Here is a 24,372-nt window from a genome sequence, read left to right as displayed (position 1 = left end):
ATTCTCCAAGCCAGGCTTCAACAGGACATGAATTGAGAACTTCCAGATGTTCATGCTGGATTTAGAAACAGCAGAGGAACCAGAGATCAAATTGGCAACATCCTTTGGATCATCGAAAAAACAAAAGAGTTCCAAAAAAACATCTATTTCTGATTTATTGACTATGCCAAAGCCTTTAACTGTGTGGATAACAATAAACTGTGGAGAATCCTGAAAGAGATGGGAATAGACCAGGGAATAGACCACCTGACTTGCCTCTTGAGAAATCTGTATGCAGGTCAGGAAGCAACAGTTAGAACTGGACATGGAACAACAGACTGGTTCCAAATAGGAAAAGGAGTACATCAAGGCTATATATTGTCACCATGCTTATTTAACTTATTGCAGAGTACATCATGAGAAACGCTGGGGTGGACGACGTACAAGCTGGAATCAAGATTGCCGGGAGAAATATCAATAACCTCAGATATGCAGATTACAACACCCTTATGGCAGAAAGTGAAGAACTAAAGAGCCTCTTGATGCAAGTGAAAGAGAAGAGTGAAAAGGTTGGCTTAAAACTCAACATTCAGAAAACTAAGATCATAGCATTCAGTCCCATCACTTCATGGCAAATACATGGGGAAACAGTGGAAACAGTGGCTGACTTTATTTTGGGGGCTCCAAAATCACTGCAGATGGTGACTGCAGCCATGAAATTAAAAGACACTTATTCCTTGGAAGGAAAGTTATGACCAACCTAAACAGCATATTAAAAAGCAGAGACATTACTTTACCAACAAAGGTCCGTCTAGTCAAGGCTATCGTTTTTCCAGTAGTCATGTAAGGATGTGATAGTTGGACTATAAAGAAAGCTGAGTGTTCAAGAATTGATACTTTTGAACTGTTGTGTTGCAGAAGACTCTTGAGAGTCCCTTGGGCTGCAAAGAGATCCAACCAGTCCATCATAAAAGAGATCAGTCCTGAGTGTTCATTGGAAGGGTTGATGTTGAAGCTGAAACTCCAATACTTTGGCCACCTGATGTGAAAAGCTGACTCATTTGTAAAGACCCTGATGCTGGGCAAGATTGAAGGCAGGAGGAGAAGGGGATGACAGAGGATGAGATGGTTGGATGGCATCACCAATTCAATGTACATGAGTTTGGGTAAACTCTGGGAGTTGGTGATGGACAGGGAAGCCTGGCGTGCTGCAAGCCATGGGGTCGCAAAGAGTCAGACACAACTGAGTGACTGAACTGAAGTGAACAAATTTAAAAGATGATTAAGCAAAAATTTAGAAATGTCTCTATCTGCTATTTTTAGTTTTTTAAACATTTATTCTGTTATACTTTACCAATCCAGATGTTCTTGAGGAGACAGAATGGACCTTACCCTTACTAAGTGAGAGGATTGTGGAGGACACATCCTAAGCTGTCTGTTAATGCTCCTGTATCTGGATGTTATGTCTCTGTCTGGTTATGCCCTGTCTTTGAGTATCGGTGAGAATTCTGACTTTCTCCTAACCAATAGAATATGGCTCAGTCAATGTCATATCACGTCTATGAATATATTACATAAGATATGCCTTTATCTTTCTCTCAGACTCTCCCTGTATACACTTTTCTTTAAAGGCTTTTAATGGAACAAGCTGCCAGTACTGTCAACTTCCCTATACTGAAAAGAACTGAGAGTGCCTTTCAGCTGACAGCCAAGAAGGAAATGAGTACCTCAGTCCATCAGCCCACGGGGGACTGAATCTTGACAACAATCATTGGGAAGCAGATTCTTCCCCAGCTGAACTTTCAAATGAGACCTTCAGCCCCACCACCACCTTGATTGGAGTTTGGTGAGACATCCTGGAGCACAAGATCCAGGTAAGCCATAGCCAGATTCCTTATCTGCTGAGGCAGTGGTGGAATGCATGTGTATTATTTATCTTAAACCTCTATTGCTGTGTGGCAGTACATAATGCAAAGATTCAATGGTATCCATTGTAGACTATTAAGTCCCTATGTTGTATGTACATGTGTGCTAAGTCACTTCAGTCATGTCTGACTCTGTGCAGCCCTATGGACTGCAGACAGCCAGACTTCTCTATACATGGGATTCTCCAGGCCAGAGTACTGAAGTAGGTTGCCATGCCCTCCTCCAGGGGATCTTCCCATCCCAAGGATTGAACCTGTGTTTCTTAAGTCTAACCTTCATTGAGAGGCTGATGCTTTACCACTAGAGTTGCATGGGAAGCCTAAGTCCCTATGCCATGTGCTTCTTTCTCAAAGTGCTTAAAATCAGAATAAATTTAGATTAAGAGTTAAATAACATTCTGTAACACTAAAACAAAGACAGTGATCTCTAGATATGACAGAGGAAACTTAGAGAAGAATAAAAGGCTACTGAAAGGGTAACCACAAAGCCAAGCAGGTGGCCTCTGAACAGAATTTAATGACCCTTCTCCTGGAATGCAATTTTTCACCTGTCCTCAAAAGTATGGGCTAGGTGTCCTCTCCTCTGGAAGGCTGTTCCAGGAAACTCCATTCAAAAGCGACACTCTTCTGTGCTCCCATATAACCTGACTCCACTTCTTTGTCTGGTTGTATTTTCATCTCCCTCATTTCATCCTTGGACACTGAGTAGTTCGTCTTTGCTTCCTTTCTCAAGCTGCTCTTTCAGGTCTCCTCTTGCCCCTCTCCACCTTCATACTTCATATGAGATTCCATATATAATGTATTCCTAATTTGTGATTCCCATATGCAAAATAATTTAAGAAAAAATCAGAGTATATTGGCTGTTTCAATGAAGCGGTCCAATGTGTGGTGCTGGTGTCAGCAACAGCTAGTTCCAGTCAAATTATGATGTCAGGCTTCATTGTGCTTTTGTCTGCCTCCTCTTTCTCCCATTTGTTCTCCTCCCCTTTTATCAACTTGTTTTCTCTTTCTTGCTCTGAGTCTCTCTCACTCTTTACCCCTACCCAGTTTCACCTTTCTTTCTTCTGTCTTCATCTTCAAGAAAAGTTTTGTCATGTAGCTCAATGATGTTTCCATTAACTTTGTGCTTACTGCATCCTTCCAGCCAAGTTTCTCTTCCTAGCATTCTAGACCATCTTATAAGGGATTCACTCTGTCCCTGGTTATATTGTGGGACTACCCCACAGTGAATCATTTTGGCCAGTCTTGGTAAAGCCTCTTCATTTGTCAGTTTCAGTCACATGACTGATGAGCTCATGAGACACACATGGAATAATAGAAAGGAATTTTCAAAATGGAAAATTTTCAGTACAGACTGAAAAGTAACAGACGACCAGTAAGAACACTATTTACTGACTCATAAGCAAAAACCCAACTAGTTCCTGGTTCACCCTTACTCCCCTTTGATACCCTCTGTGTGCTTATGTCCCTACATCTCTGGCTTTCAGCGTTTGTGAAATACACCAACCCATGAGTTGTCTAGAACCTCTTTCCATGGTAAACTTACCTGTTCCCCCAACTCTTTCAAAAATACTTTTCCAATTATTTTAACTTTATGTTAAAAGATCAGTTCCTCAAGCTGGACCATGAGGATTCCATTTGACTTTCTCCAGTGGCTGCTGCGTACTCTTCCCATGCTAGTTTACTGTACAGAATTACTTGTAATTTCCCAAAGGCTACTCCATGGTCTTGTCTCTACATGTGCTGCCTTCTCCTTCCTGACTGCTCTTTCTTGACAGTCCTTCAAAGGCCAGCCTAGTAAACTGTCCTGACAAACTCTGTTCTAAATTTTGAGACACCCTTTGGTGCTTCCATGTGACCTGATTTCTCTCTTCAAACTGGTTGTGTTTCTGTCTCCTTCACAAAAATAATGAGCTTCAAGAGAACAAGCACTGTCTCTTTTTTCTCCTCAGGCTTTAAAAGGACCAGAGTTCATTATACATAGTAGGCATGCAAATTTTGGTTAATGAATACATAGTCACATTTAATCTGCCCCATGACCCTGTGTGATTGATGTTCTTCGCTGGTGGTGCTAGTGGTAAAGACCCACCTACCAGTGCAGGAGATGTAAAAGGTGTGGATTCGATCCCTGGGTTGGGAAGATCCCCTGGGGGAGGACACAGGTAACTACTCCAGTATTTTTACCTGGAGAATCCCATGGACAGAGGAGTCTGGGTGGCTACAGTCGGTAGGGTCACAAAGATTTGGACATGAATGAAGCTACTGACCATGTACACATGCACTCACTACAGAAAATACAAAATTATATAAAATATAAGGTATCTCCTGTTTCTGTTAGGCCCATACCATATCTGTCCTTTATCGAGCCCATCTTTGCATGAAATGTCCCCTTGATATCTCTAATTTTCTTAGAGTGCAGTCCCTGAGTCTTAACCACTGGACTTCCAGGGAAGTCTCTCATTGATGGCATCTTAATCCAATCCTGTTTTCAGAAACCTGGGTGCCATCCTGGACTCTTAGAACTCTCTCATCTCCTAGCACCTAGCATAGTATCCAGCTCACAATAAGCTTACCTGTTCTCTCTCTTTTTCTCTCTCTCCATACACACACACATATACACACCTTAAGTTCCATCTTCCTCAAGATTTTGCCTTACTTTACTATTTTCCTCTCCCCTTGACTATATTTTTGTAACCAATACCGCTTTTCTCTGAGTGTGTCAGTCTTTTCCCAAACCCAAGTATCTCTTAAGTGCTGGTCCTAGGGTCACATGCGGTCTCTGAAAATGTCTTATCCACAGAAAAAAGACTCTTCTGCTTTTGAAAAAGTCTGATTCTCAAAAGTATGGTGTCCCATAGATAAGATTTTTTTAATTCCTCATTAGCGCTTGGGTTTTGTTAATTTTTTGAATTTTTCCTCAACTTCCACCTAAGAAAAATGCTTAACTTCCTATTTAAGAGAGACACTCATTTAAAATATCTGCTCATTTGTTAAATGCTTCAAGGCTTCTATGGTGAAAATTCTGATTCCAACTCTTTGATAAAAAAAAATAAAATAAAATAAAATATAAGGTAAAATGAGCTTATACTGTGCAGATATAATCACTGTTGACATTTCGGTGCATTTCTTTCTAACCATTCTGTTTGCATAAAATTAAAAAAAAAAAGATTGCAGTTATATGCTATTCATTTCCTGGGATGGTTTTCCATCCTCTCTTTTATACAGTGCAGGGTCCAATCTCAATCTTGTGTTTCCATCCTTTTGAAAATGCTCATCCTCCTTTATAAGGCACTCACTCTTTCTCCTGCAGCACATTCTTCTGGGCTCTCTCAGCCAATAACTCAGTTTCTGTTCCTTTGTGATTCTTTCTGTGAGACCCTCAAATTCAGTTATCTATTACTTCTCTGTGCCAATTGACTACCTGGGACATGTATCTCTTGTAACACTTAGACCTTTTATTTTAATTATGTGCTCACTGGATGTTTTACCCGTTTGATACAGCACCCCACTTTTGCCTCTCATCCTCCTCTGTTCCTTGTGCTCCCTTCTTGACCCTTCCCACCCTCATTCTTCACTTGTAATCTGACATATATCATATACTCAGTATGTGATTACAAATGAATGAACCATGCCATGAACTTTTAGTCCTGTATCTGATACAGACGAGCAAAGAGAGGCATATGCAAGTTATGTCAGTTGCCCAAGGACACACTGATATGCTGCTTTCATTTTCTTGAAGGAGAAAAAAAATCAATAGCCTGCAATGTCTTTCAAATAAATTAAACACTCATGAACCAGTTTTACATCTGGAGTAGATATTTGCAATATTGATGTTTCAAAATGAAATTGAGCATTACCCCATCACCAGAATGTCTTAACACCAATGAGTTAATGCTTCCATCAGCCATGAGCTGTAGCTAAACTTCCCTGAAAACTGGCTTCATTTCAGTGGCAGCTCTTCCAACCACCAACTCATCTCGTAACAATGTAGAGGCCATGCATAGTGGTTTGCATCACTGGCCAGGTGTGCTAGTTTTGTTAAGACTGACAAAGGGACCAAGGAGAAGAGAGTTCTTGTAGGATAGAAGTTTTGTTTGCATTGCTCCTCTCTCCCTCTTCCTCCTCCTCCTGACTTCTCACTGCTGAACTGTGATTGTACCATCTTCTCCTTGAGAAACTCAGTCAGGAAAATAAAAGCACCCACTCATGTAGATAAAGAGCTTGTTCTCCCAAAGTCATTCCAGCAGTGCACAATGGAGCTTGCTGTAAACACAAGAGCAACGTGATCTGTCGGCAAACATCATCCAGATGCTACTGTCTGTGCTTTTGGGTTGTTTTCTTGTTGGTGTATTTGGAAAAGAAAAGACACTGCAATAAAGAAAAACAAGAGGTACATGGGTTTTGCTCATCCAGTAATAACTAATAGAAAATTGTAAGTGAATTTCCCTGAAAGCAACTGGAGAGAGATTTTTACAGTTGTGTGAGGAGAGAGAAGGCACACACTGACAGAGCTAATTATTAGAATCTGAGCACTCAATGCTGCATTTCCTATTCAGACAGGGTATCATTTTAACCCATGAGAAGAAAATAAACTCCTTGGGATGATTTGATTTGTCAATCCAGGTCATCTGTTAACTTTGTCAATGATGTTTATTGAGTGTCTACTGTATACACAGATAGGAAGTCCAGGAACATTTCATCAGTACGGTCACTTAGTACTACTGTATATGTTTCCAAATATGGGTTCAGGAGAGTTCTCTCAGACTATTCTTCAGTGGGGCCCAGCTAGAACCAGCAATATTCCCCTCAGACCCTTTGCATGCAACATAAAATAAACTGAGTGACCAAAAGGGCAATTCAAAGAATCTGCCTGCAGTGTGGGAGACCTGGGTTTGATCCCTGGGTAGGGAAGATGCCCTGGGGAAGGGAATGGCAACCCTTGCCTGGAGAATCCCCATGGACAGAGAGCCTGGCAGGTTACAGTCCATGGGGTCACAAAGAGTTGAACACAACTGAGCAACTGAGCACAATACAACATAACATTGTCATGCTTAGTTTCTGTAACTAGTACCCAGGAGTGAGGAACGATTATACCATTGTTCTTCAGATTTTGGATTGCCAAGTCCATACCCCATATTTCTGAATCTAATACTCACCCAGTGATGTAGATGTAGCTGTTCCAGGACTTGTTCCAGGACTTCCCATCTGGAGTCACACTGTTCAATGTCATCTCCCACAAAAAGTTTTCTACAGCATGTAAACAGTCACAGACAGTGTCACCTTGCTCATACACCTAACTTCCTGTCATTTCTTTTTTCTTCACTAATCAAAACATTATGCAGGGCAATAAAAATTAAGTATAATATCTTCCTAGTTAGCTCACCCATTCCTAGACATAATTTCTCAGGACCCAGTACAATCATATGGTTTAATTATAGTTAGCAAGGCAGACTGAGTGTCATTACATTCATTTGCTCACATGACCACTTGTTTAATCAACATATATTCTTATACTTGTCATAGTCAAATCCTGTGCTAGGAACTGGGGATACATACACAAGAAAGGCATAAACAATTTTGTTAGGGGATCAAAATCTAGAGGGGGAAATCAAGCAAATACAAAGCTGTCAGCTACAGTGGATCAATGGTGGCAGCAAACACAAAGGAGGAGCTCTCCTTCCAACCAGACTGGAGAGAGGGTCAGGCAGTGTTTCAGAGTAACTGATGTCTGTACTCCCTTGGAGAGGATGAAAGCCCGTGGATTTAAGGGGTGCAGTGCTTAGTTCCCAGAATGATGGTAATGCTAGAGATGAAACAGTATATTTTTTAACAATGACCCTTCTGTGATGAAAATGAATAGGTTAGGAGCACTTGCCTTAGGGATCAGCCTTCTGAGTTCAAATGTTGTCTCGGTCACTTGATACCTGTGTGACACTGGTAAGTTACTCAATTTCCCTAAGTCCCATTTTTTTCATTTGTAACATATGAATAATAATAATAATTGGATTCTGTTGAGAATCAAGTTCAAGATAATGTGTTTAAAATCCCTAGTACACTGACTAACCTATACGTAGACAGCATAGACAGTACTCTTAATTTCTTGCCTCACCAAGTGCCATGTGGGATCCTAGTTCCCTGACCAGGGGTTGAACCCACACTCCCTGCATTTGAAGCCAAGAGTCTTAACCAGTGGACTGCCAGGGAGGTCAGACAGTACTCTTTAAATACGAATGGAAATGGTAATGAATATCTAATGAACTCAGCACAGCAAGTTATAGCCCTACACTTATGGGAAGAATTTGAAAGGTAAGATATGATAACTGGAATAGAAAATGAATTTTCACAGCAGCCTTGCTCATCACACTCCTAGAATATCTATACATTTCTTTTGTAAACTAAATTCTATGTGTATGTGTGTGTATGTGTGTTTTAGTTGCTCAGTCATGTCCAACTCTTTGTGATGCCATGAATCCTAGCCCATCAGTCTCCCTGTCCATGAAATTCTCCAGGCAAGAATGCTGGAGTCGGTGGCCATTTCCTTCTGTGTGCTGTGCTTAGTCACTCACTCATGTCCAACTCTTTGTGACCCCATGGACTATAGCCTGCCAGGCTCCTCTGTCCTTGGGGATTCTCCAGGCAAGAATACTGGAGTGGGTTACAATGCCCTCCTCAAGAGGATCTTCCCAACCCAGAGGTTGAACCCAGATCTCCCACATTGCAGGTGGAATCTTTACTGTCTGAGCCACAAGAGAAGCCCAATTTCCTTCTATACAGCCCTCTAAATATTTGTTAAAATTTTGGTCTCAAAAGAGAACACAGGAAAGTTTTATCCAGCTCTTTCAATGTCAGTAGAAGTAACCCAAGGCTCAAGAAATTTAGGTGGCTTGGTCAGCCATTTATAATAGGACATAGGCTTCTTGAAGACTAGAGTTGCATTTGCTCACACTGTAATCCTAGCTCTTAACATGAGCCTCAGACACGAAAGTTGGCACAACACTTATTCATGAGCACTGAGTGAATGAATAATTCAAGGCTTTGTTTCATTTTTTGTTTTTTAAATTCTTATGGCTCATATTGTCAAAAACTCAATCCATCTTAACCATGTGTCTTAGACAAAGATAAAACTTATGATATGTAAAGAGATCACATGTATTAAAATGTTTTTTCCTTGTGCACACTTTTAATTCTTTAATGCAGTTGCAAAGATTCCTGCATAAAAAGGCTTCTATCTACAATTTTATTTAAATTTCTGGACTACAGTTAAACCTCATGGAAGTGAGTTATTCCTAATATTTTCTGCATATTTTTTCTCTAAGATCAATAAGAAATAGTTTGCCGAATCTTTATTTATTGATTAAGTAAACATGGTTGACTCTGCTCTTTTCAATTGCCCTTATCTTACCATTCCTGATATAGAAGCCAGGGCATTCATAAGTTATTGGCTTAAGTTATTGGCTTTCAATGGGCTCACCATTGAAAGGAAATGCATGCCTATACTGATCAAAATATATCCAGAGCCTCAAGCTCTCTCCTGTGTTCTTTTTCTACTCTTTGCTTCCCTCATATTTTCAGACTTGATGACCCTTTCATATGATCTTTGTCAATAAAAGATGGTTTATAACCTGACCACTTTCAATTTACCTTGATTAATGGTAATTTAATTTACCATGAAATTTACCATTTAATTTACCATGAAATTAAAAGATGCTTGCTCCTTGGAAGAAAAGCTATGGAATAAAAGCTTGGGAGAAAGGTTATGACCAACCTAGACAGCATATTAAAAAGCAGAGAGATTACTTTGCCACCAAAGGTCCATCTAGTCAAAGCTATGGTTTTTCCAGTAGTCATGTATGGATGTGAGAGTTGGACTATAAAGAAAGCTGAGCACTGAAGAATTGATGCTTTTGAACTGTGGTGCTGGAGAAGACTTTTGAGAGTCCCTTGGACTGCAAGGTGATCAAACCAGTCCATCCTAAAGGAAATCAATCCTGAATATTCATTGGAAGGACTGATGCTGAAGCTGAAACTCCAATACTTTGGCCACCTGATGCAAAGAACTGACTCATTGGAAAAGACCCTGATGCTGGGCAAGATTGAAGGCAGGAGGAGAAGGGGATGACAGGATGAGATGGTTGGATGGCCTCATCAACTCGGACAGGTGTTTGAACAAACTCTGAGAGTTGGTGATGGACACGGAAGCCTAGAGTGTTGTAGTTCATGTGGTGGCAAAGAGTTGGACACAACTGAACAACTGGACTGAACTATAACCTGGCATGACCCTAAATTAAACAATAATGGTCTCTCATTTTAAGGTAAATTGACAAATTTTTCTCAATATTTTTTTTCAACCATAAGTTGGTACCATGGATGTAAGGTGTTCCTCTGATAGTAGAAAACTTATTTTGCTTTACCATGAATGTTATAAGGTTTTTGATTCTACAGGGCCCTTTGTGATATGTGATAATTTTTGTAAGACATTGGTCTGTTTGTAATTGAGTTAATAAGAAAAGTATAAGATCTGGATAAGCACTTACCAGGGTTTCAAATCATTTTCCCAGTGTAGAGCCTCCCAGTTGGTGTGCTCTTGATTGAGACATGTAATCATTTTCAGCTCCACCATTAACTGAAGCTAGTTTTGATTCAGTAATAAAGAAGCATTCTCCAATATTTCACCTGATGAAAATGGAATCTTCAGCTCCTGATTGCCCAGAATCAAGATACTGGAGTTCTGGAGTTTTATGAAAATATTTCACGCGTTTTGGCATTTATCATTATGTTTTATGAGGTGAAATTTTTACTAGTAGGTAGTTAGAGCAAAAGGATGAAATAGGTCAAAAAAAAGCAAAGCTCTGTGAGTGACAGTAAATGGATTTTAAATTAGAATTTGATAATTTCATTAATTTTGGAAATGGGAAAGTAAGTGCGATGTCTTAATACATTTAGTCAAAATTATCTACTGCTACCCCTTGCTGCTGCAGTTAGTGATGGAGTCTCCCTTTTGTGGGTAAGCATAACAGCCATTAATTTTAATGAGAGTAATGTTTTTATTTTAATGTGGGGATTTGTTGGAGTGAGCATGCCAAAAGCTTGCACTGGCCTGAACTAAATGATAAAAGCATCATCTTCCAGGTCAATAAAGCACTAATCAGGAGGTCTCTGTGTACAAAGATGCTATAAGCAGTGATTACCAAGGAGTTATTAAGTCAATAAGTAAATCCCTACTTTACAAATGAGTGACACTGATACTAAGCAACAGGTCAACTCTCAGAGTCTCCAATATTTCAAAGCCTGTCCTTATTCCCATAAGGAAAGACAGACCTGATTCTGTACAGCAATCGAATTCAAGAATTATTTCATCATAATGAGTAACACAGCATAAAAATATCCCTTCCCCTAATGGGAAGATAGCATACTATTTGGTCTTTGTCATTTTGGGCTTCTCCTCACACCATGGGGTCCAGTACACTCTCCAGCTACTTTGACTCCAAACATCTAAGGTGGGGCCAGGAACAAGCATTTTAACAAGTACCTCAGAGGGATTGAATGCAAGTTTCTATACTATGAGTGATACTTCCAGTTGTGCCAGAATTATCCTTAGAATGCAAACATGATCGGCATCTCTCCTGCCACCCTACCCACCCCCAACTCTTCACCACACTCACAATCTTTCAGGATTAAAATTGACAAACAAGTCCTAATCTTAGAGGTTATAAGTTGGGTAGATCAAGATATGGTTAATTTGTTCTGCACATTAATTTTTTTTAGTATATTGCCAACATTTTAAAATTAGAGATATCACAGAAGGCCACAGATTAAAGGCTGTTCTTCAAATAGTATTCCAACATGGCTTGTCCAGGTTAAGGACATTTCTCTTCAAGTGGAACCCACTCTGTCTATTCATTAGTTCGAATCACTTCTGCTCAATGATACCAATCTGTCTTGCTAGCTATGATGTGATAGGCCAACTAATATACTTGAAATTTTGGGACTCCCCCATAAAATAACTTCCCCCCTCCCATAAAACACCTCCTTAAATGCTGACACAGAAATTTGGCCTCTAGCCAAAACAAATTTTTTTTTTCTTTTGCCTCAACATGTTTTGTTGTGCAAGTTTTAACTCTGCACCTTTCAACAAGTTTAGCATTGAACACCAAACCTCCATAATCCTATCCAGGGTAAACATATTTTATTTTTCCTGAAACTCAAATCAGAAATGATGCAATTTAGAGTAGTGTATTATTCTTCATTAACTTGCTATTACCATTGCTCACCACTTTTGAAGTCCATTCCTTGAATTCATTTACTTACATGAAAATGCTAAACTTTGAATTTTGCAGAACTAGGATCTAATTGCCTGTGTACTCCTCATGCCTAACCTCAAGCCAGGGACATGGGAGTTACATAAATATGTTGAAGATAGATGGATGAATGTCAGCAATATAAACATACTTGTTGGTAGCAGTAGCTTCTATGAGCTATCTTTTTATTATCATCATTTAATATGGCATTTGGGCTTCCCTGGTGACTTGGATAGTAAAGAATCTGCCTGCAATGTGGGAGACCTGGGTTTGATCCCTGGGTTGGGAAGATCCCCTGGAGAGGGGCATGGCAATCCACTTCAGTATTCTCTCTTGGAGAATCCCCATGGACAGAGAAGCCTGGTGGGCTACAGTCCTGCAAAGAGTTGGACATGACTAAGCAACTAAGCACAACATAGCACTATATGGTCTTGAAGAGTTATATAAATAAGTTTTAGTCAGTGATGAGAAAAATTAAGGTAAGAAGGTAACTTTGTCTAGTATGCTAGTTAGTCACATCATCTGGACACTCATGCAAACAAATCTGAAACCAGATTTGAAGAAACTGTAACCTATTTATATTATCTGACATGTGAGACAAAGAACAGAGATGCAGAATCTAAGAGAATGAACAGAAATTAGGTTGTCAATAAATATTTGTTGAATGATTCAACAAGTGGATACATAAATGAATGAATTTGAAGGTGATTGTGATTCCAGACTTCAGGGGCTTACATGCTTAGTGGGGGGCTCAGTGTTGAATAACGTGCCTGTCTATGTAGAAGATGCAAGTTCTATCCCTGGGTCAGAAAGATTCCCTGAAGAAGGAAATGGCAACCCACTTCAGTATTCTTGCCTGGAAAATCCCACAGACAGAGGAACCTGGTGTTCTACAATCCATGGGATCACGAGAGTCGGACATGACTTAGTGATTAAACAACAACAACAATAACATACTTAAGGAGGACATGATTAGGGCTACCATGGCCAACTGTGCCAACTATCAATAAGCGTCCTCCTTTGGTTCCAATAAACCATATAACACAACCTCTTCAGACAGATAAATTATAAACTTGCTTCTTGTTGAACTAATTAGATCCAGCCCTATGCCAAGCAGCATTAACTAATAACTAGGGCTGCATTCAGATATCTATTCATATTAGAATCTCGCACAGGGCATGACCTCTATAGCTGTACGCAGTAGTCCTATGCGTTCATAAAAACAACTGACACTAATCTTCTGTGATGAGCACAGGCACTTGAGTGTGTCTCAGAAGGCAAGGAGAGTTTAGAAAAGGAGGCTCTCTATGGAGGTCAAGTTGTCAGTGAAGCTACAGAGGCAGAGCTGAGATCTGAAACTAGTTGTATAAGATTGGGAGAGACCAGGCAGTCTCAGGACACTGGGAAGGGCATTCCATACCCAGAGGCTCAGCAGGTACTCACACACTGGGCTGTTTAGAGGACTCTTGCTGAATGAGTGTATGAGGATGCGCAAGTCCAGTGAATTATAAGTACATGTTATAGGAGATAAAGCACACAAACAAGAATCAGGTGAAATAAAACAACAATAATAATATATTACTAACTGCTAATGAGCAATTATGGAGAAGGAAATGGCAACCCACTCCAGTACTCTTGCCTAGAAAATTCCATGGATGGAGGAGCCTGGTGGGCTACAGTCCATGGGGTTGCAAAGAGTCAGACACAACTGAGCGACTGAGTGAGCAAGTGAATGAGCAATTATAGATGCCAGGAAATATTCTAATCACTTTATATGCATCATGTAAATCATTCCTTTCAACAACCCCATGAAAGGTAGGATGATAACTACCTATAATCTAGTACTTTCTATGCATCATAAATGTTAGAAGCCTGTGAGTTAAGTTCTATTGTTTCCTCTATTTCACAAAGGAACACATAATGCATTTTGATTTATCCCCACTTCCAACTTCAGACTCAAAGTGATAATGTTAGTGATTTGACTATGTTTATACAACTAATGGGGCTTCCTCAGTGGCTCAGATGTAAAGAATCTGCTTGCAATGCAGGAGATATAAGAGATACGGGTTCAATCCCTGGGTGGGAAGATCTCCTGAAGGAGGAAGTGGCAACCACTTCAGTATTATTGCCTGGAAAATCCCATCATCAGAGGAGCCTCATGGGCTGCAATCCATGGAATCGCAAAGAGTCGAACATGACTGAGAGACTGAGCACTCATTGACTCACTCTCTCACTCATACAACTATTAAGTAGTAGAAATAGATAGTTAATGGCTAGATCTCTGCCACTAGCAAATTAGACTAGCTCTTGTATTCAGAAGATAATTCACTGAGAAGCCTACAGTTTGACTTCATTAAATGAAGAACCTCCCCTGTCCAATCACCTGTAGCCAAGGTAAAGAACTCTCTGGTGCAAAACACCATTGCTGGGGAACAGGGCCTGCTGAGGAATAAAAGCACCATCATCAAAGTCAGTGAGGCAGATATTTCATACAGACTTGCAGTGGGTCCATAGTAAAGACAAGAAATCTGCTCTTCTTATTCTTTTGTTCTTATTAAGTTCCATGGATAATTCTGAGGGCCAGCTGTATTTGAAACCATAATTTTATAATATTGTAATGCAGCCCTACTAAAACACCCTCAATTTATATTTAAATGACTAAGTCAAACAAATTTACTTCAAGTTGAAGAAATAGCTCTTGTTAACCAGAAGGCTCATAAGTTTGGGGAAATAAAAACATGTATCCGGGAGAAGTAATAAATAAAAGTGCAGTAGCTTGTATTTAGGACACTAATAACCAAATATAAAGTGGAGTTTAAGGGAAACTAGAACATAAATTGATTGACAGAGATATCAGAGGTCTTCTACAAGTTCTAGCAGAAGTTATATTTGTTTGAGGATTTCCAAAGAATAAAAAAATGCATAATATATTTGGATCTGTACAACAACCCTTCAAGATGTAAAAAGAAGGCATTGCTATTTCCATCTTGTGGATGAGCTCTCAATTTATATGACAGTCCCTAAGACTAGCAAAAGTAAGGGTGGCTCTCAGCATGTCAGATGTCAAATCTCTGCAGTCTCCACTCCTTCATGGTAACTCCTCTGCAGAAGAAGAAAGAGGAGGTTAAAAAGACTCCCTTAAACTTTTTCTCTATTTGGAGCAAAGCTACAATTGCAGAAGAAACATTAATGAACATGTCAAATTCCAAAGATAAGCAAACATTAGTCCTTTAACACAGCTGAAAGCATGAATGAATGCTGTACAACTAGATGTCCTGAATACCTTAGCCCAAACTATTGGATTTCAGGTCATTGAACTGATAAGCTTATTTTGAACTTAGTGAAATTATTAGGATACTTATTCACTCAATGGAAACATATTAAGACAAGACTTGGTTCCAGCTACAATACAAGATAGAGCTTCCCAGGTAACACTAGTGGTAAAGAGTCTGCCAGCCAATGCAGGAGACACAAGAGATGGCAGTTTGATCCGTGGGTCAGAAAGATCCCCTGGAGAAGGAAATGGTAATCCACTCCAGTATTCTTGCATGGAAAATCCTATGGATAGAGGAGACTCGTGGGCTACAGACCACAGGGGTCACAAAGAGTCAAATATGACTGAGAATACACACAATACCAGATACTAAACATGATGGTCTATAATTCTAGATTTTGAAAGGAAAAGAGGTAATTGAAGACACCACACACATATAAGTAAGTGGGTTTTCACAGCCCAGTGAGAAAAGAATCCTAACAGAGAGATACTTGGGCCAAGGCTTGCCTCATAAAATAGAAGAAGGGATATCCTGAGCTGAATTTCAAACATGAGATCAGTTCAAGTCAACTCAAAAGGAGGAGGGAAAGCTCACCTTTGTAGACAGAGAAGGAAATACAAGAAAGACAGAGAAGGTGTATTTGAGGAACCAGAAGAAGTGTAATCAATTGTTGCCTTCTTAAAGAGTCATAGAAATTTACATACACTGTCATATTTATTTCACAAGTATGTGATATCTACCACACACTTGCAGTGGGCACACTAGCCTGCACAGGTTTCGGAGAAGCACAGAACAAGTTTCAAACATACCAGAAATAGCACCTGTGATGAATGAGTGGCTGAGCCCTGTTTCCACACAGCATCTGACAAAGGGATTGCAATCAATACGGCTCTTGGAATGGATACCACTTGCTTAATAGCACCTTTTCACCTCTCAGCAGCTAGAGGGGTAATGACCTATCACAGGAAGGGATACCTGGAGATCCTTGGGAAATGTTCGCTGCTTAAGGAAGCTGAGTCAGGAAGTTTGCAGCAAAAGGAGAAACCCATTGAATGGAAGGGGCTTCATGGACTCTGATTTTCACTCTTAACATGTGCCTTGGCCTGATGCAGTGTTGGAATGTGTTCCTAGGGAAAAGAGTCCTTCTACTACATTGTCACTGCAGTGTTGCTAGGCAGGATAGTCACTGAGGAATGTCCTAGCAGAGGGTGCAGAATCTGTATGGGTAGGGAAAACAAAGACATATGCTTTTATTCATTCTAGCATTTATAGACACACATATGGGAGAATTCCCACGTCTTGAGTTCTGGCTTTAAGTTCTAAAGGGACCAGAGAATTTCATTCAAGAGCTCTGTATACATCTAATGAAAGTGAAAGAGGAGCGTGAAAAAGTTGGCTTAAAGCTCAACATTCAGAAAACTAAGATCATGGCATCTGGTTGCATCACTTCATGGTAAATAGACAGGGAAACAGTGGGAACAGTGGCTGACTTTATTTTCTTGGGCTCCAAAATCACTGCAGATGGTGATTGCAGCCATGAAATTAAAAGACGCTTACTCCTCGGAAGGAAAGTTATGACCAACATAGACAGCATATTAAAAAGCAGAGACATTACTTTGTCGACAAAGGTCCATCTAGTCAAGGCTATGGTTTTTCTAGTAGTCATGTATGGATGTGAGAGTTGGACTATAAAGATAGTCGAGTGCCGAAGAATTGATGCCTTTGAACTGTGGTATCAGAGAAGACTCTTGAGAGTCCCTTGGACTGCAAGGATATCCAACCAGTCCATCCTAAAGGAGATCAGTCCTGGGTGTTCATTGGAAGGACTGATGCTGAAGCTGAAACTCCAATACTTTGGCCACCTGATGTGAAGAGCTGACTTATTTGAAAAGACCCTGATGCTGGGAAAGATTGAGGGCAGGAGGAAAAGGGGACGACAGAGGATGAGATGGTTGGATGGCATCACTGACTCAATGGACACGGGTTTGGGTGGACTCTGGGAGTTGAAATGGACAGGGAGGCCTGGCGTGCTGTGGTTCATGAGGATGCAAAGAGTTGGACACAACTGAGCGACTGAACCAAACTGAATGAGCTGAGCATTGGTTTGATGCATAGTGAGGGAGAGCTATATGATGGCACCAAAAAACAAAAAGAAAAAATGTGTACTTGGGATACAGGTGGACAGGTTCCTTCTCAGTCTTTTGGGTGTGCCCCTTACTGTGCCTCAGTTTCCCTCTTTATAAAATGTGAATAATTATACCTCTCACATACTGCCGATATGAGGATTTAATGATAGATCCTGATGAAATACTTGGTATAGCGCATGGCATGTAGAAAGTGCTTCATGGATGTTAAAATCTCCTACTACTATTCCATTTTATCCTTCTCTTCCTACTTTTCCTTCTCTCCTTCTTTCACTCCACCTCTATCTATAAAACTCATTGGAAATAGTACATAAATAAAACCACTATTATGGAAAAAGAGAAAGGTGTAATGGACATGGAATTTAGTGAGATTCTAAGTAGCAGAAGCGCAGAAAGTGGGAAAAGAGAGAGAGGGAGAGAAGGGTTGAAGAAAGGAGTGGAGAGGAGAAGTGAGGAGAGGGAGAGAGGAATGGAGAGGAGAGAAAAGTGGATTGATAAGATTGATCCAATTCTTATTTTCTATAATTATTCCCTATAGCAAAAATTATTTTTTCTTCCTTCTCCAAATATTCACTGAGACATTTTCATGATCAGAACTGTAATAAAGTCTTAATTTTCAATGATGAATTTGTCACAATTTGGCCTTGTGGACTAGTTGGGAAGACAGCTAAGAAAATAAACTGTTTAGTACTTAGGGAGGAATGCATGTGTTAGAATGCAACGTGTGATGAGAACATATAAAGAAGGAACATGAGCAATTCCTGGGCCACCAAGGAAGAAAGTAGCATCTTAGGCAGCATCAGGTGTGTTAGTTGCTCAGTTGTGTCCAACTCTTTGCAACCCCATGGACTGTAGCCCTCCAGGTTCCTCTGTCCATGGGATTCTCCAGGCAAGAATACTGGAGTGGATTGCCATTTCCTTGTCCAAGGCAACATCAGAGAACTGGTGTATTTTGGCCAAATGAATGGTCAGGTGTCAGGGACTGGATTGGATTTTGGGTGATTGGCTTTGTGAAGTTGGACAGACAAGAGGACATGCATTGCTGTCATAGGATGGAAGACGTGTGGCATAACAAAGCAGTGGAGTAGAACACAAGGAGTTGTGAATGATTGGTGAGCCAAACAATGAGCAGAGCAGGAAGGCTTAATAAGACAGTTTTAGAAGCTTGGGATTTGCACTGACTTGGAAGTGCAAATGTAGACTTGGAAGATTTTAATCAGAGTAATGACACAGTCAGATTGCTTCTCAGATGACATAGATCACTGGTGTACTGTGAAGAAGAGAGAACTACACAGGACATGTTTTGGAAATTTTTCAGATAAAAGTTTTTGGTGGTCCATACTTGGGAGGAGGTGGTAAAAAGACTGTTCATAGATAATTTCATAGACCAATCAGTACATGGAGAGGAGTACATGTGTTAGAATGTGACATGTATGAAGAGAACAAGTTGCAAAGAAGGAAGAACGGCAGATGACTTAAAGTGCATGTGTATGTTTCTAAGACAAATTTAGAGAGAAAAGAATCAAGATATCAACTTTTACTGGGGAGCTATGAATAAGAACAATTGTTAAAATTAGAGTATTAAGAGAGTGAATCAAGTTTCAGCAGATGTACTCTAATGATGGAAAAGATCTTTATAAAATAATAATTGTCCTAGAATATCTTAGAGTATAATGAACAGAAGTTTGGAAACTCAGACACAGAGCTTAGGATCCTTCCCCTTTCTCATTCCCAATTCTGTATTTTATCCAAAAAGCTAGAATGTTCAAATTTGTATTTGTTTTGACCTAATTGATGGTGATCTCAGTGTTTCCAATTGTCTTTGAAAATGTCTAGAAAATTCTCCAAATTAGGGCTTTAGATAATCCATCTTGCACAGTCTTTAATTCAATGGAGCTCTGAATGAATACCAATTCCCAAAATAATTTGCAATGCTAGGAGCTATGACCTTACTTTGAAATCACAAATATAGTTTTCTTTCTTATTTATTTGCAAACACTATAAAAAATTCTCTGAAAAGTGGAATTTTTGGTACTCAAAAAATGCTTTGTTCAGGCCTTTTACAACATTTATTTAAGTGTGGCTGGGTAATACTTCTTTTTATTTCAGGCCTAAATTACTCTGATCTTGCACTCTCCATGGCCCATAAAACTTCTGAACACAGAATAAAGGAAACGGTCATTCATCAAGCTACCTAGGGAAAAGGGAAGAGGTTGCCAAATTATTTCTCCAGTCTACATTAACGCTGACTGTCCAAATCATGAACTTTTAACTATGTTTCTATTCTTGCATTCAGAGGTCATTTTTATATAACAACTTCTAACAATTTGAAAAATAAATCTTCACCATGGCCTTTGTGGAAGATAGAGGCAAGAAAAATTAAAACAAATATCACCTGCTAAAATAAGTACATGTTTTTATCTGGTAACAGATGTGTTCTCTGTTTCTCTGAATAAGGTCCCCAAGTCCTGTCCTAGATTTTCTTAAAATATATTCAACAAAAAAAATATATATTCAACTATGTGTACCACAGCAGAGGATTTCAAGGTTAATAATAGGATCTCTCTATTTTAGTTTTTTAATTAATGCTAAGGGTAATGTGATGATTTGCTGTAACAGTGCTTTTTGAAATTTAATAATTAAAATACTATATGTGAAGGAGAGATATGGATAAAAAATATGGTTTGTGAAAATGTCTAACAAAATACTTGTCACCTGATATTAATATTATAATATTAATATTAACAATCACAATTATTATAATAGCAGCTTGTATCAGGAACTTAGTTGTGATGCTTTATTTAATATGTCAACTTTACTGGGCTCCTAGATGCTGAGATATTTGGTCAAACACTATTCTGAGTGTATTGATGAGGGTGCTTTTGTATGAGATTAACATTTGAATCAATAGACTGAGTAAAGTGCATTTCCCTCCTTAATATGGGCAAGCCTAACCCAATCAGTTGAAGACCAGAATAGAATAAAAAGCCTGAATGGAAGGAACTCCTGCCTGACTTCCTTTGAGCTGGAATAGTATTTTGTTTTTTCCTATTTTTGGGACATGCATTTTATTTAATAACCAGAAATTCATTAGGCTTCTTCCATATTACATGCATGTTTCTAGCATGGAAGCAGAGCAAGTGATGTGCAGGTAACTGTTTAAAAACAAGTTCCCCAGGAAAAAAAAATTATTTATAGTTTTGCTGAGTCATATAAATATTCCTAACATGATGATTTTAAACTACTGGTATAATATCAACTGGTTCGTAAAATTCCTGGAAGTTTACTAATCCACTGTGATGTACTTGAACAAGCCAGGTCTAGCACACCATTGACCCAAGTGTGTACAAAGCAGACAAGAGCCTTTCCCTTTTGGGAGAGCCTTTCCCTTTCTAAGAGAGAGAAAAATAAAATAAGCCCACATCTAAATTAAACACACAAGAAAATACGAGGCAGTGATCATTTCTATGAAGGTGGTTGGGACGGAAAGAATAAAATGGTGAAAGTAAGAAGAAGCTCTCAGAAGTGAAGACATAAATAGTTAATCTGGAAGAAGAGAAAAGCTCTTGTTCTGAAAATAGTGTATTTTATTGTATTTCCAGAAAGGAGCACAGCCACGTTAAAGGCCCTAGTGTACACCAAAACGGGGAAACCTGCTGGGTAGTCCCCTTCTTGCTCCATAGTTACTTACGTACAAGTGTTTCTTCACTGCTTCATAATGCATATTTAGTTCCTTAAAAGCATGACTCAACTGTGATTCAAGTGAGTTTACTTCTTTTGTCAGGCAGAACACTTCAATACTTTCTGGATAAGGAAATGTAGAATTCCAAGATTTAGTATGCGGATCTAAGATCATTTTTGGTGGTACCTAAACAGGAATTTGTTTAAAGTAAATCATGGTTCAAAATATAGTATGTTTTTCTTTTGATTTTCCTTCAGTTATCCAAGGAAAAAGTCTTAGTATGTTGGAAACAACTCTTCAGCCACTTCAGGATTTACTCATTATACATTAAAAAAAGACTAAAATTTTCATTCAGATCCCTAAGCAAATTGATCACCTTAACAAAAATGTTTTGCTTTTGTTGAATTTATGGTTCTATTGTTACATTTCTGGTGTAAAGCAAGTTTTACCTTGTATTCTACTTTCAGTGTTGATTTAATTTAGTTTGATTTTAAATAAATCTAATTATGTAATTGTATAAAGAAAAAATAAGTAAAAATGGTACAAGTAGATGTAGAAAAATCATGAAGTTAATACATGAATGTTTGAGGTTTAGCAAACTGTCTGAATGACTAGATCATTCTTTGATATTGCCCTATGTGGGCAAAGTGTATGATCTGAAAATGTCCCTGAAATTCACTTCTGAAAATACCCATGCATTGACTAGCAAATTCAAGATCTTTAATTTACATGAGGTGCTTTCCAAGTGACTCAGTGGTAAAAAATCTGCCTGCCAAGCAGGAGACGTGGGTTTAATCCCTGGGTCAGGAAGGTCCCCTAAGAAGGAAATGGCAAACCACTCCAAGTATTCTTGCCTGGTAAAATCCCACAGACTGAGGAGCCTGGCAGCCTACAGTCCACCAGGTTGCAAAAGAGTCTAACACGACTGAATGACTGAGCAAGAACATGAGAAATTTACATGAGATAATATAGGCTAAATGATTGAAGCAATCTGACCAAGTGTCTAAATCAGCTTGGGCTGCTACAACAAATTACCATAGACTGGGTGTTTTAACAAACACACATTTCTTTCTCACATTTCTGGAGCCTGGAAGATCCAAGATCAAGACACTAACAGATTAACTGTTCAGTGAGGACAGTCTTCCTGGTTTACAAAAGGCCATCTTCTTGTATCCCAACATGGTAGAGAATAGAGGGTGACACCGAGTTCTCCTGCTGCTTCTTACAAAAGCACCAATCACATTTATGAGCACTCCACCCTCATGACCTAATTATCTTCCCACCTCCTATTACCATCATACCTCAACATATGGATTTTGAGGGGACATACACTTTCAGCTTACAAGTGCCATAATTCAACATAGAAAGTCCTATTTCAATCTGATGCTCATCCTACCTAAGACATTGTTTCCTTTCCAAAAACACTTTCACTTTTCCCTTTGTGTCTTTGTTTCAAAGACAGACTGTTGTACCCATAGGCAAACTAAATTATCTGAATCAGCAGATCAGCTTTTGAACCAAACTGGAGTAACTCAGTTTGGTGGAATGCCCATAGATTTTTGTTTGTTTGTTTTTTCTACCTTTGAGAGGAAATTGACCATGGCTAAGAATTAATTTCCTACTGGCATTCACCCTGGAACTTGTTATCTAGAGCTGCCCATGTGTAAGAATCAGCCCATGTATACCTGTGATGGATTCATTTTGATATTTGGCAAAACTAATACAATTATGTAAAGTTTAAAAAAAAAAAAAAAAACAAAGAATCAGCCCAGTGGTAAATCAGTACAGTGATCCCTTGTATCCACAAGGTATTGGTTCTAGGACGTCCTTTAGATACAAAAATCCACTCTCTGGATGCTCAAACCCATTATATAGAATGGCAAATATTGTAGTATAGTATAGTATAATATACACATCCTTTTGTATACTTTAAATCATCTCTAGACTACTTATAATTCCTATTACAACTTAAATACTGTATAAATAGTTGTAAATATGAGGTAGATACTAAGTAAATTGATTGCAACAAATACAAGTTTTGCCTTTTGGAACTTTCTGGAAAATGTTTTTCTGACTATTTTGTAACCATGATTGGTTGAATCCATGGATGTGGAAGGTGAAGGTGAAGTCGCTCAGTCGTGTCCGACTTTTTGCGACCCCATGGACTGTAGCCTACCAGGCTCCTCCGTCCATGGGATTTTCCAGGCAAGAATGTTGGAGTGGATTGCCATTTCCTTCTCCAGGGGATCTTCCCAACCCAGGAATCGAACCCGGGTCTCCCGCATTGCAGGCAGACGCTTTACCGTCTGAGCCACCTGGGAAGCCCATGGACGTGGAACCCACAGACAACCAACTGTACATGCTTTCTGAAGCCGCTCATCTCATGGGTCAAACTGGATTATACATTTGAAACTACTCTGTGTTTTCTTTAATCATGTTTTCAATCTTGCAGATCTCACTCTGTTCTTGAGCTTCAGCTGTTCTTGTAGAGGACAACTTAACACTCAGGTAGCACGCGGAGCCCTCAAAGTGAAGTGCTTACTCAGTGCAGCCTATATTTTACACAGTGCCATCTCATCTACATTCTCCAAATGCAGTGAAATCACTCATGTGATTTGGCAAAAGAAATAAGAAACTTAAGTTTGTTAATAAGTTTTTTTATTTCTCCTTTATAATAAACTAAGTGGACAAAATATCAGATTCAAGCTTTAATTCCAGTCCTCCCAGTCCCCCAAATTTGAGATCCTGCTTATTTTCTTTCCTTTTTTTGTGCCTCTATCTTTTCTCATCTACACTAGGTAAATACTTACCATAAGTAATATACTGAAGATTTGGAGCAGTGCAAATTAGATGGAATATATAAATATAAATTAAAGCTGAAAGTACAGTTAACCCTTGAACAATGTGGGGTTAGGGGCACCACTGATCCCAGCAGTCAAAAATCTGATTAATACTTTATAGTCAGCCCTTTGTATCTGCAGTTTAATAGCTGCACATTCAATTAACCTTGGATTGTGTAGTACTGCAGTTTGTTTTTTTTTTTTTTAAATCCATGTACAAGTGGACCTG

General features: G+C 39.1%; 1 non-coding gene across 1 annotated transcript; it reads right to left on the bottom strand.

Annotated features, from left to right (window-relative positions):
* Window positions 1–23,552: 23,552 nt before the first annotated feature.
* On the bottom strand, window positions 23,553–23,624 carry TRNAC-GCA (transfer RNA cysteine (anticodon GCA)). Its single transcript has one exon. It is a non-coding gene; the product is annotated as a tRNA-Cys (tRNA).
* Window positions 23,625–24,372: the final 748 nt, after the last annotated feature.

Source organism: Bos mutus, chromosome 18 (assembly GCF_027580195.1).
Source record: "Bos mutus isolate GX-2022 chromosome 18, NWIPB_WYAK_1.1, whole genome shotgun sequence".
NCBI lineage: Eukaryota > Metazoa > Chordata > Mammalia > Artiodactyla > Bovidae > Bos > Bos mutus.
The sequence above is the reverse complement of the archived record's forward strand: the minus strand, read 5'-3'. Positions and strand labels throughout refer to the sequence as shown.